We start from the raw sequence: 11,815 nt of genomic DNA, 5'->3' as shown, positions 1-11,815 counted from the left end.
CCCTTACCCCCTTTCATAGCCAATTATCAAACACTTTATTGCAATTCCTTGTGAGACAACCCGGAGTCCAAAATACTCCGGTTATTTCTTATTTGGGGTTTGTTCTTTGTGACAACCTAAAATTTAATTTGATGCGAGAGTTGTTTGTTGGTTTGGAGCTATACTTGCAACATAAATATTTTGTGAAATTCCTTACCCACAACAATTTTTGTGTCAAATTAATGGCACTGTTGCCGGGGAGTTGCAATGGTGTTATGTTATTGGTTATTGTATATATGTGAATATTATGAATAGCTTGATTTTTGGATTGCTTGTTAGTTTTTGTTAGTTTTAGGACTTTGTTTCATTATTTCTTGTTAGCTTTTATTTCTTATTTTCACTTTTCACTATGAATTCTCACTTTGGCTATGAGTGTGATTACAACTATGTTGTAGGAAATGGAAACTTCAATGAAGATGTGCATCAAGGATGGGATAACCAAAGGTGGGAGGAGCCATATGCATATGATCAATCCTCATGGCAACAACCTCCACCAATGCACTATGAAGAAGAGCCAATCTATGATGCATACCAATCCGATGGTTATGGTGAATCTCCTTGTGACTTCCAAGAACCACCACCATACACCTATGAGCCATATCCTCAACATAACCCTCAACCATACTCACAAACCCCTTCTTACCAACCATCTTCATATGACCCTAATCCATATCCATCCTACCAACAATCATATGAACCACACATAGAGCCACCAATACTCCAACATCAACATTTTCAAGAACCGCCCCCTCCATATTATTACCAAGATGAACCACCTCCAATACATGAAAACTTTCAACCACAAGATAAACTCTACTTTCCAACACAACCTCCTATGGAAGAACACTCATGTCCTTCAATCCAAGAGTCATATGATCCTACTCGTGATATCCAAGAGGAGCAAGAGTCAAGGGGTCATTTCAAGGAAGCATTGGATCAATTTCAAGTAACCATGGAGTGTGTTATGCAACAAATGGAAAGAAAGGAAAATATTGAACCACCACAACTCTACCCAAAGGAACCACCTTTCGACTATAATACCTTTCCCTCAAACAATGAACCCTCTCTTCCACCATCACCTCACGATGAAGCCTCTATGCTAGAATTAAGGGATCTTGAATCACATATCTTAAGGCAACACAAGGAGGATGAAAAGAATTTTGAGGAGTTAAGAGCAAAAATGGCTATCATGGTAGAAGCCATTGGCAACATAGTCTCATCCCGCCTAAGCCTATGCGATCAAGGCACTTCCATTGTAGAATGTGGAGAAGCAACCAAGAAGCTTAGTGAGGGAGTGAACTTGAAGCTCCAAGGTGAAGAAGAGGAATTAAAGCAAGAAATGCAATAAGAGGAGGAAGTAGATATTATTAAAGAAGAGGAAGAAGTGGTTGAAGACTTAGGAGATGCGGAACCACCTTGGGAGTCTAGGATTGAAGAAAACCCCTCCAAGATGATTGAATTTGATACTAAGGAGGAATGTGCACAACTTCCAAGGCATATCTCTTATGAAGAATTGGATGGGATGGAGCAAGAATTGAGTCCCCTTGGTGATGAAGATCAAGCATCAAGTCTTAGTGGTGAAGAATCCTTTGAGCATGAAGAACCTTCTCCCGTTGAGTTTGAAAGCGTTGTGGAGGTAAATTTTTCTCACCCTCCTAATTATGACTTGAGTAAGGGAAAAGGCTTAGATAATATTGTTGAACAAAGGATTGAAATTAAGAGATCTTGTGGAGAGGTGGAAGTCCTTAGAAAGAGAAGGATGGGAATTGAATACGCTTTGTCAAGACCCTTGGAATCACCTTTGCCTAGGTTGCTATCTACACCTTCATTTGAATGGGTGAAACTCATTTCTACTAGCTTTATTATCCTACTTGAATATGGTTTGCTTGAAACGGATAGTCAACTTAGGATGCTTTGTGGGATGAAGCATAAAAGAAAGATGTTTCGTGGTTGGCGTTGTAAGTCTAGGTTCATTATTGTTGAAGCTTCAAGGAATGAAGGTTGGACTAGTGCTCAATTGGATGGGTCTAGGAGGATAGTTTGGTGCTTCCATGAGAATTCATCTCTCTTGCCACCCGGAGGAAACCACCATGATCGACTCAAGGACGGGTGTGAAAACAAAGTGTGGGATCCCGGATCGTACAAGGAAGATCAACTTTGGGAGCCTATGGTTTGTGAAGAACTCCATCAAAGCTTGGAGTTATTAACTTTGAATGATAAAGCACAATGGAAGTCCAAGCATTGGTGGATGTTCAAGGATGGATTCAAGCACAGGCCACCTTGATGAAGAGCTCCCCATAAGTCCAACTTAAGGACAATAAACAAAAGTGCTAGGTGGGAGACACCCCACCATGGTAACATCTTTCCCTTTTCCCTTTGTAAATATTGGTAATTTAGATTTAATTTCATGTTTTGTTTGATTAGTTGAGTTTAATTGGGAGTCTAGTAGGTCAAATAAGGTTTTTTGATGTTTCGGTAGTTGTTTGGAGGTTGGGAATGCTTGGTTTGGTGCAAAGACATAAAAATTTTTTTTTTGAAAAACAGAGCACCAACCCGCGCGTGCGCACACCTGGTGCGTACACGCGCCTCAAGCATTTTCGACCATCCACGCGGACGCGCCATGTACGCATACGTGTGGATTGAATTTTTCTACCCCTCCATACATTCACCCGAGAGTTGTGCCTGAAGGCACGCGCACGCGTACCTTGCGCGTCCGCGTCGACTCTCTGCTTTGCCATTGGTGGACGTAATTGTGATTACACTTTGATTATGTAAAATTCATTACTCTTTCTTTCCCTGGCAATGGCGCCAAAAATATGATGCCAATACCATGGTTCACAACTTCGCACAACTAACCAGCAAGTGCATTGGGTCGTCCAAGTAATACCTTACGTGAGTAAGGGTCGAATCCCACAGAGATTGTTGGTATGAAGCAAGCTATAGTCACCATGTAAATCTCAGTCAGGCAGGTGTAAAATAGTAATGGGGTTTTCGAAAATAATACTAAAATAAGGATAGAAATACTTATGTAATTCATTGGTTAGAATTTCAGATAAGGGTGTAGAGATGCTTTCGTTCCTCTGAACCTCTGCTTTCCTGCTATCTTCATACAATCAATCTTACTCCTTTCTATGGCTAGCTTTATGTAAGGATGACACCGGTGCCAATGGCTACTTTCGATCTCTCTCGGGAAAATGATCCAAATGCTCTGTCACAGCACAGCTAATCGTTTGGAGGCATCACCTTTGTCGTTGGTTACATCCTATTCCTCCCTGTGAAAATGGTCCGATGCGCTGTCACTGCATGGCTAATCATCTGGAGGTTCTCGATCATACTTGAATAGGATTTACTATCCTTTTGCGTCTGTCACTACGCCCAGCACTCGCGAGTTTGAAGCTCGTCACAGTCATTCAATCCTGGAATCCTACTCAGAATACCACGGACAAGGTTTAGACTTTCCGGATTCTCATGAATGCCACCATCAATCTAGCTTATACCACGAAGATCCCAATATCTCGGACTCGGTCCCCTGTATTAGTAATCTAAGAGATACTCGTTCAATCGAAGGTAGAATGGGAGTGGTTGTCAGGCACGCTTTCATAAGGAATGATGATGATTGTCACGTTCATCACATTCAGGTTGAAGTGCGAATGAATATCTTAGAAGTGGAATAAGTTGAATTGAATAGAAAATAGTAGTACTTTGCATTAATCTTTGAGGAACAGCAGAGCTCCACACCTTAATCTATGGAGTGTAGAAGCTCTACCGTTGAAAATACATAAGTGAAGGTCCAGGCATGGCCGAGAGGCCAGCCCTCAAAACGTGATCAATAGATCAAAAGATAATCCAAAGATGTCTAATACAATAGGAAAAGGTCCTATTTATAATAAACTAGCTATTAGGGTTTACAGAAGTAAGTAATTGATGCATAAATCCACTTTCGGGGCCCACTTGGTGTGTGCTTGGGCTGAGCTTGAGTGTTACACGTGTAGAGGTCATTCCTGGAGTTGAACGCCAGTTTTGGTGCCAGTTTGGGCGTTGAACTCCACTTTGCAACTTGTTTCTGGCGCTGGACGCCAGAATTGGGCAGAGAGCTGGTGTTGAACGCCAGTTTGTGTCGTCTAAACTTGGGCAAAGTATGGACTATTATACATTGCTAGAAAGCCCTGGATGTATACTTTTCAACGCAATTGGAAGCGCGCCATTTCGAGTTCTGTAGCTCAAGAAAATCCAGTTTTAGTGCAGGGAGGTCAGAATCCAACAACATCAGCAGTCCTTCTTCAACCTCTGAATCTGATTTTTGCTCAAGTCCCTCAATTTCAGTCAGAAAATACCTGAAATCATAGAAAAACACACAAACTCATAGTAAAGTCCAGAAATATGAATTTAACATAAAAACTAATGAAAACATCCCTAAAAGTAACTAGATTATACTAAAAACATACTAAAAACAATGCCAAAAAGCGTATAAATTATCCGCTCATCACAACACCAAACTTAAATTGTTGCTTGTCCCCAAGCAACTGAAAATTAAATAGTATAAAAAGAAGAGAATATACTATAAATTCCAAACTATCAATGAAACATAGCTCCAATCAAATGAGCGGGACTTATAGCTTTTTGCCTCTTGAATAGTTTTGGCATCTCACTTTATCCATTGAGGTTCAGAATGATTGGCATCTATAGGAACTCAGAGTTCAGATAGTGTTATTGATTCTCCTAGTTCAGTATGAAGATTCTTGAACTCAGCTATTTTATGAGTCTTGGCCGTGGCCCTAAGCACTTTGTTTTCCAGTATTACCACCGGATACATAAATGCCACAGACACATAATTGGGTGAACCTTTTCAAATTGTGACTCAGCTTTGCTAAAGTCCCCAATTAGAGGTGTCCAGGGTTCTTAAGCACACTCTTTTTTTTTTTTGCTTTGGACCTTGACTTTAACCGCTCAGTCTCAAGTTTTCACTTGACACCTAGACGCCATAAGCACATGGTTAGGGACAGCTTGGTTTAGCCGCTTAGACCAGGATTTTATTCCTGTAGGCCCTCCTATCCACTGATGCTCAAAGCCTTGGGATCCTCTTTATTTACCATTGCCTTTTGGTTTTAAGGGTTATTGGCTTTTTGCTCTTGCCTCTTGGTTTTAAGAGCTTTTGGCTTTTTCTGCTTGCTTTTTCTTTCTATTTTTTTCGCCTATTTTTTTTTCTCTGCAAGCTTTGTTCTTTGCTGCTTTTTCTTACTTCAAGAATCATTTTTATGATTTTTCAGATTATCAAATAACATGTCTCCTAGTCATCATTCTTTCAAGAGCCAACATATTTAACATTCTTAAACAACAACTTCAAAAGACATATGCACTGTTCAAGCATTCATTCAGAAAACAAGAAGCATTGTCACCACATCAATATAATTAAACTAAGTTCAAGGATAAATTTGAAATTCATGTACTTCTTGTTCTTTTGAATTAAAACAGTTTTTATTTAAGAGAGGTGATGGATTCATAGGACATTCATAACTTTAAGACATAGTTACTAACTACTAATGATCATGTAATAAAGACACAAACACAGATAAGCACTTAACATAGAAAACGAAAAACAGAAGAAATAAGAATAAGGAATGAATCCACCATAGTGATGGTGGCGTTTCCTTCTTGAGGAACCAATGATGTCCTTGAGCTCTTCTATGTCTCTTCCTTGTCTTTGTTGCTCCTCCCTCATTGCTTTTTGATCTTCTCTTATTTCATGAAGGATGATGGAGTGCTCTTGATGTTCCACCCTTAGTTATCCCATGTTGGAACTTAATTCTCCTAGGGAGGTGTTGATTTGCTCCCAATAGTTTTGTGGAGGAAAATGCATTTGAGGCATCTCCGGGATCTCATGGTGATAAGCTTCATACGCCTCTTGATCTCCATGAATGGGCTCTCTTGCTTGCTCCATCTTTTTCTTAGTGATGGGCTTGTCCTCTTTAATGAGGATATCTCCCTCTATGTCAATCCCAGCCGAATTGCACAGGTGGCAAATGAGGTGAGGAAAGGCTAACCTTGCCATAATGGAGGACTTGTCAGCCACCTTGTAGAGTTCTTGAGGTATAATCTCATGAACTTCCACCTCTTCTCCAATCACGATGCTATGGATCATGATGGCCCGGTCTATAGTAACTTCAGACCAGTTGCTAGAGGGAATGATTGAGCATTGAATGAACTCCAACCATCCTCTAGCTATAGGCTTAAGGTCCAGTCTTCTTAGTTGAACCGGTTTGCCTTTTGAGTCAATCTTCCATTGAGCTCCTTCTACACATATATCCATGAGGACTTGGTCCAACCTTTGATCAAAGTTGACTCTCCTTGTGTAGGGGCGTGCGTTCTCTTCCATGTTTGGCAAGTTGAACGCCAACCTTACATTCTCCGGACTAAAATCTAAGTATTTCCCCCGAACCATTGTAACATAGTTCTTTGGATCCGAGTTCTTACTTTGATCATGGTTCTTGGTGATCCATGCATTGGCATAGAACTCTTGAACCATTAGAATGCCGACTTGTTGGATGGGGTTTGTTAGAACTTCCCAACCTCTTCTTTGAATTTCATGTCGGATCTCCGGATACTCATTTCTTTTGAGCTTGAAAGGGATCTCGGGGATCACCTTCTTCTTGGCCACAACATCATAGAAGTGGTCTTGATGGGCTTTGGAGATGAACCTTTCCCTCTCCCATGACTCGAAGGTGGAAGTTTTTGTCTTACCTTTCCCTTTTCTAGAGGATTCTCCGATCTTGGGTGCCATCAATGGTAATGGAAAAACAAAAAGCTTATGCTTTTACCACACCAAACTTAGAATGTTGCTCGCCCTCGAGCAAGAGAAGAAAGAATTAGATGAAGAAGAAGAAGAAAATATGGAGAAGAGGGGGGAGGTGTATTTCGGCCAAGAAGAGAAGAGAGGGTTGTGTTTGTGTGAAAATGAAGAAGAATGGAAGGCTTTATATAGGGAAGGGAGGGGGGTTAAGGTTCGGCCATATGGGTGGGTTTGGGTGGGAAATTGATTTTGAATTTTGAAGGTAGGTGGAGTTTATTGGGTAGGTTTATGGGGAAGAGTGGATGGATGTGAGTGGTGAAGAGGTGATGGGAAGAGAGATTGAGGTGATTGGTGAAGGGTTTTGGGGAAGAGTGTTTATGGGATTGTGTGAAAGAGGGGTGAGAAGAAGTGAGTGGAGGTAGGTGGGGATCCTGTGGGGTCCACAGATCCTGAGGTGATCCTGTGGGGTCCACAGATCCTGAGGTGTTCAAGGATTTACAACCTTGCACCAAATAAGGCATGTAAAATGCCCTTGCACACAACTCTGGGCATTCAGTGGCAGGTTGGTGTCCATTTTGGGCGTTCAACGCCCATTTGTTGCCCATTTTTGGCGTTGAACGCCAGAACCATGCTTGTTCTGGGCGTTCAGCGCCAGCTCCTCTCCAGGGTGCAATTCTGGCATTCAGCGCCCAGATGATGCCCATTTTGGGCGTTCAGCACCCAGATACTGCCCATTTTGGGCGTTCAGTGCCAGAACCATGCTCTGTTCTGGCGTTGAACGCCAAGCAGATGCTTCCTCTAGGGTGTGATTTTTCTTCTGCTGTTTTTGATTCCGTTTTCAATTTTTATATTTATTTTGTGACTCCACATGATCATGAACCTATAAAGACATATAACTAAGAAAAAAAATATAGTTAGATAAATAAAAATTGGGTTGCCTCCCAACAAGCTCTTCTTTAATGTCAATAGCTTGACAGTGGGCTCTCATGGAGCCTTACAGATGTTCAGAGCATTGTTGAGACTCTCCAACACCAAACTTAGAGTTTGGATATGGTAGTTCAACACCAAACTTAGAGTTTGGTTGTGGCATCCCAACACCAAACTTAGAGTTTGACTGTGGGGGCTTTGTTTGACTCTGCTTTGAGAGAAGCTTTTTCTGCTTCCTCTCCATGGATGTAGAGAGAGATCCTTGAGTTGTAAACACAAGGTTGTCCTTACTCAATTGAAGGATCAATTCTCCTCTGTCCACATCAATCACAGCTCTTGCTGTGGCTAGGAAAGGTCTTCCCAGGATGATGGATTCATCCTCTTCCTTTCTAATATCCAGGACTATGAAATCAGCAGGGATGTAAAGGCCTTCAACCTTTACTAACACGTCCTCTACTTGTCCATAAGCCTGTTTTCTTGAATTATCTGCCATCTCTAATGAGATTTTAGCAGCTTGCACCCCATAGATTCCCAGTTTCTCTATTACAGAGAGGGGCATGAGGTTTATACCTGAACCAAGGTCATACAGAGCCTTAAAGATCATGGTACCTATGGTACAAGGTATTATGAACTTTCCAGGATCCTGTCTCTTCTGAGGCATTGTCAGTTGATCCAGATCACTTAGTTCATTGGTGAACAAGGGAGGTTCATCTTCCCAAGTTTCAATACCAAATAATTTGGCATTCAGCTTCATGATTGCACCAAGAAACTTGGCAGTTTGCTCTTCAGTAACGTCCTCATTCTCTTCAGAAGAGGAATACTCATCAGAGCTCATGAATGGCATAAGGAGGTTCAATGGAATCTCTATGGTCTCTAGATGAGTCTCAGATTCCTTTGGTTCCTCAGAGGGAAACTCCTTATTGATCACTGGACGTCCCAGGAGGTCTTCCCCCTTGGGATTCACGTCCTCTCCTTCCCTTACAGGTTCGGCCATGGTGCTTATGTCAATGGCCTTGCACTCTCCTTTTGGATTCTCTTCTGTATTGCTTGGGAGAGTACTATGAGGGATTTCAGTGATCCTTTTACTCAGCTGGCCCACTTGTGCTTCCAAATTTCTAATGGAAGACCTTGTTTCATTCATGAAACTTACAGTGGCGTTAGATAGATCAGAGACTAGATTTGCTAAGCTATATGGATTCTGCTCAAAATTCTCTGTCTGTTGCTGAGTGGATGATGGAAAAGGCTTGCTATTGCTAAACCTGTTTCTTCCACCATTATTAAAGCCTTGTTGAGGCTTTTGATCCTTCCATGAGAAATTTGGATGATTTCTCCATGATAGATTATAGGTGTTTCCATAAGGTTCACCCATGTAATTTACCTCTGCTATTGCAGGGTTCTCAGGATCATAAGCTTCTTCTTCAGAAGATGCCTCTTGAGTACTGTTGGATGCAGCTTGCATTCCATTCAGACTCTGAGAAATCATATTGACTTGCTGAGTCAATATTTTATTCTGAGCCAATATGGCATTCAGAGTATCAATTTCAAGAACTCCCTTCTTCATAGGCGTCCCATTATTCACAGGATTCCTCTCAGAAGTGTACATGAACTGGTTATTAGCAACCATGTCAACGAGTTCTTGAGCTTCTGCAGGCGTTTTCTTTAGGTGAATGGATCCACCTGCAGAAGTATCCAATGACATCTTTGATAGCTCAGATAAACCATCATAGAATATATCCAGGATGGTCCATTCTGAAAGCATGTCAGAAGGACACTTTTTGGTCAACTGTTTGTATCTTTCCCAAGCTTCATAGAGGGATTCACCTTCTTTCTGTTTGAAGGTTTGAACATCTGCTCTAAGCTTGCTCAGCTTTTGAGGAGGAAAGAACTTGGCTAAGAAAGCCGTGACCAGCTTATCCCAAGAGTTCAGGATGTCTTTGGGTTGAGAGTCCAACCATATTCTAGCTCTGTCTCTTACAGCAAAAGGGAAAAGCATGAGCCTGTAGACTTCAGGATCTACTCCATTAGTCTTAACAGTATCACAGATCTGCAAGAATTCAGTTAAGAACTGAAAAGGATCTTCAGATGGAAGTCCATGAAACTTGCAGTTCTGCTGCATCAGAGAAACAAGCTGAGGTTTCAGCTCAAAGTTGTTTGCTCCAATGGCAGGAATGGAGATGCTTCTTCCATGTAAATTGGAATTAGGTGCAGTAAAGTCACCAAGCATTCTCCTTGCATTATTGTTGTTGGGTTCGGCTGCCATCTCCTTTACTTGTTCGAAATTTTCAATAAGGTTGTCTCTGGATTATTGTAATTTAGCTTCTCTTAGTTTTCTCTTCAGAGTCCTTTCAGGTTCTGGATCAGCTTCAACAAGAATGCCTTTTTCTTTATCCCTGCTCATAAGAAAGAGAAGAGAAAAAGAAAAGAAGAGGAATCCTCTATGTCACAGTAAAGAGGTTCTTTATTATTAGTAGAAGAAGAGAAGAAGAAAAATTCGAACACAGATAGAAGAGGGGGTTCGAATTCGGTGAGTGATGTGAGGAAGAGATGTTAGTAGATGAATAAATAAATAGAATAAGATGAGAGAGGGAGAGGATTTTCGAAAATAATTTTTGAAAAAGAGTTAGTGATTTTCGAAAATAGTTTTTGAAAAAAGGTTAGTAGTTTTCGAAAATTCAAAAATAAAATAAAATAAAATAAAATAATTAGTTAATTAAAAAGAAATTTTTGAAAAAGAGGGAAGATATTTTCGAAAATTAGAGATTGAGAGTTAGTTAGGTGGTTTTGAAAAAGATAAGAAACAAACAAAAAGTTAGTTAGTTAGTTGAAACAAATTTGAAAATCAATTTTGAAAAGATAAGAAGATAGGAAGTTAGAAAAGATATTTTAAAATCATATTTTGAAAAAGATAAGATAAGGAAGATATTTTTGAAAAGCTATGATTGAAATTAGTTTTGAAAAAGATTTGATTTTTAAAATCACAATTAATGACTTGATTCACAAGAAATCACAAGATATGATTCTAGAACTTAAAGTTTGAATCTTTCTTAACAAGCAAGTAACAAACTTGAAATTTTTGAATCAAAACATTAATTGTTATTGTTATTTTCGAAAATAACTAAGAAAAATAGAAAAGATTTGATTTTTGAAAAAGATTTTGAAAAAGATAAGATTTTCAAATTGAAAATTTGATTTGACTCATGAAAACAACTAGATTTTAAAAATTTTTGAAAAAGTCAACTCAAATTTTCGAATTTGATGAGAGATAAAAGGGGGAGATATTTTTTTTATTTTTGAATTTTTATGATGAGAGAGAGAAAATTAAAACATCATTTTCATGTTTTTCTCTTTTCTTTTTGGATCAAAACAAGAAATGCATGCAAGAACACTATGAATGTCAAGATGAACACCAAGAACACTTTGAAGATCATGATGAACATCAAGAACATATTTTTGAAAAATTTTTAATGCAAAGAAAACATGCAAGACACCAAACTTAGAAATGCACTAAGAATTCAAGAATGCATATGAAAAACACCATACAACACAAAACAAGAAAACATCAAGATCAAACAAGAAGACTTACCAAGAACAACTTGAAGATCATGAAGAACACTATGAATGCATGAATTTTTCGAAAATTTTATGCAAACTTTAAAACATGCAATTGACACCAAACTTGAAGTTGACTCAAGACTCAAACAAGAACCACAAAATATTTTTTATTTTTATGATTTTCTAATTTTTTTGGTTTTTTTTTTCGAAAATTATATTGAAAAAGAAAAAATAAGGATTCTAAAATTTTTAATATGAATTCCAGGAATCTTGTGTTCTTTAATCTAAAGCTCCAATCTGAGGGTTAGGCATGGCTTACTAGCCAGCCAAGCTTTAGTATGTAACTCAGACATGACACGCCTGACATGCCCTATCCAGAAGAATTAGACATGGCTTTACAGCCAGCCAGGCTTCAACATGGCTTTACAGCCAGCCAGGCTTCAACATGGCTTTACAGCCAGCCAGGCTTCAACATGCTTCATGAAACACTAGAATTCATTCTTAAAAATT

The 11,815-nt window shown here is 39.5% G+C and overlaps 1 non-coding gene across 1 annotated transcript; it reads left to right on the top strand.

The window, feature by feature from the left end:
• The first annotated feature begins 9,506 nt into the window (after positions 1-9,506).
• LOC112773756 (small nucleolar RNA R71) lies at positions 9,507-9,614 on the top strand. Its single transcript, XR_003188289.1, has one exon. It is a non-coding gene; the product is annotated as a small nucleolar RNA R71 (small nucleolar RNA).
• Positions 9,615-11,815: the final 2,201 nt, after the last annotated feature.

Source organism: Arachis hypogaea, chromosome 18 (genome assembly GCF_003086295.3).
Source record: "Arachis hypogaea cultivar Tifrunner chromosome 18, arahy.Tifrunner.gnm2.J5K5, whole genome shotgun sequence".
Classification (NCBI taxonomy): Eukaryota; Viridiplantae; Streptophyta; class Magnoliopsida; order Fabales; family Fabaceae; genus Arachis; species Arachis hypogaea.
The sequence above is the reverse complement of the archived record's forward strand: the minus strand, read 5'-3'. Positions and strand labels throughout refer to the sequence as shown.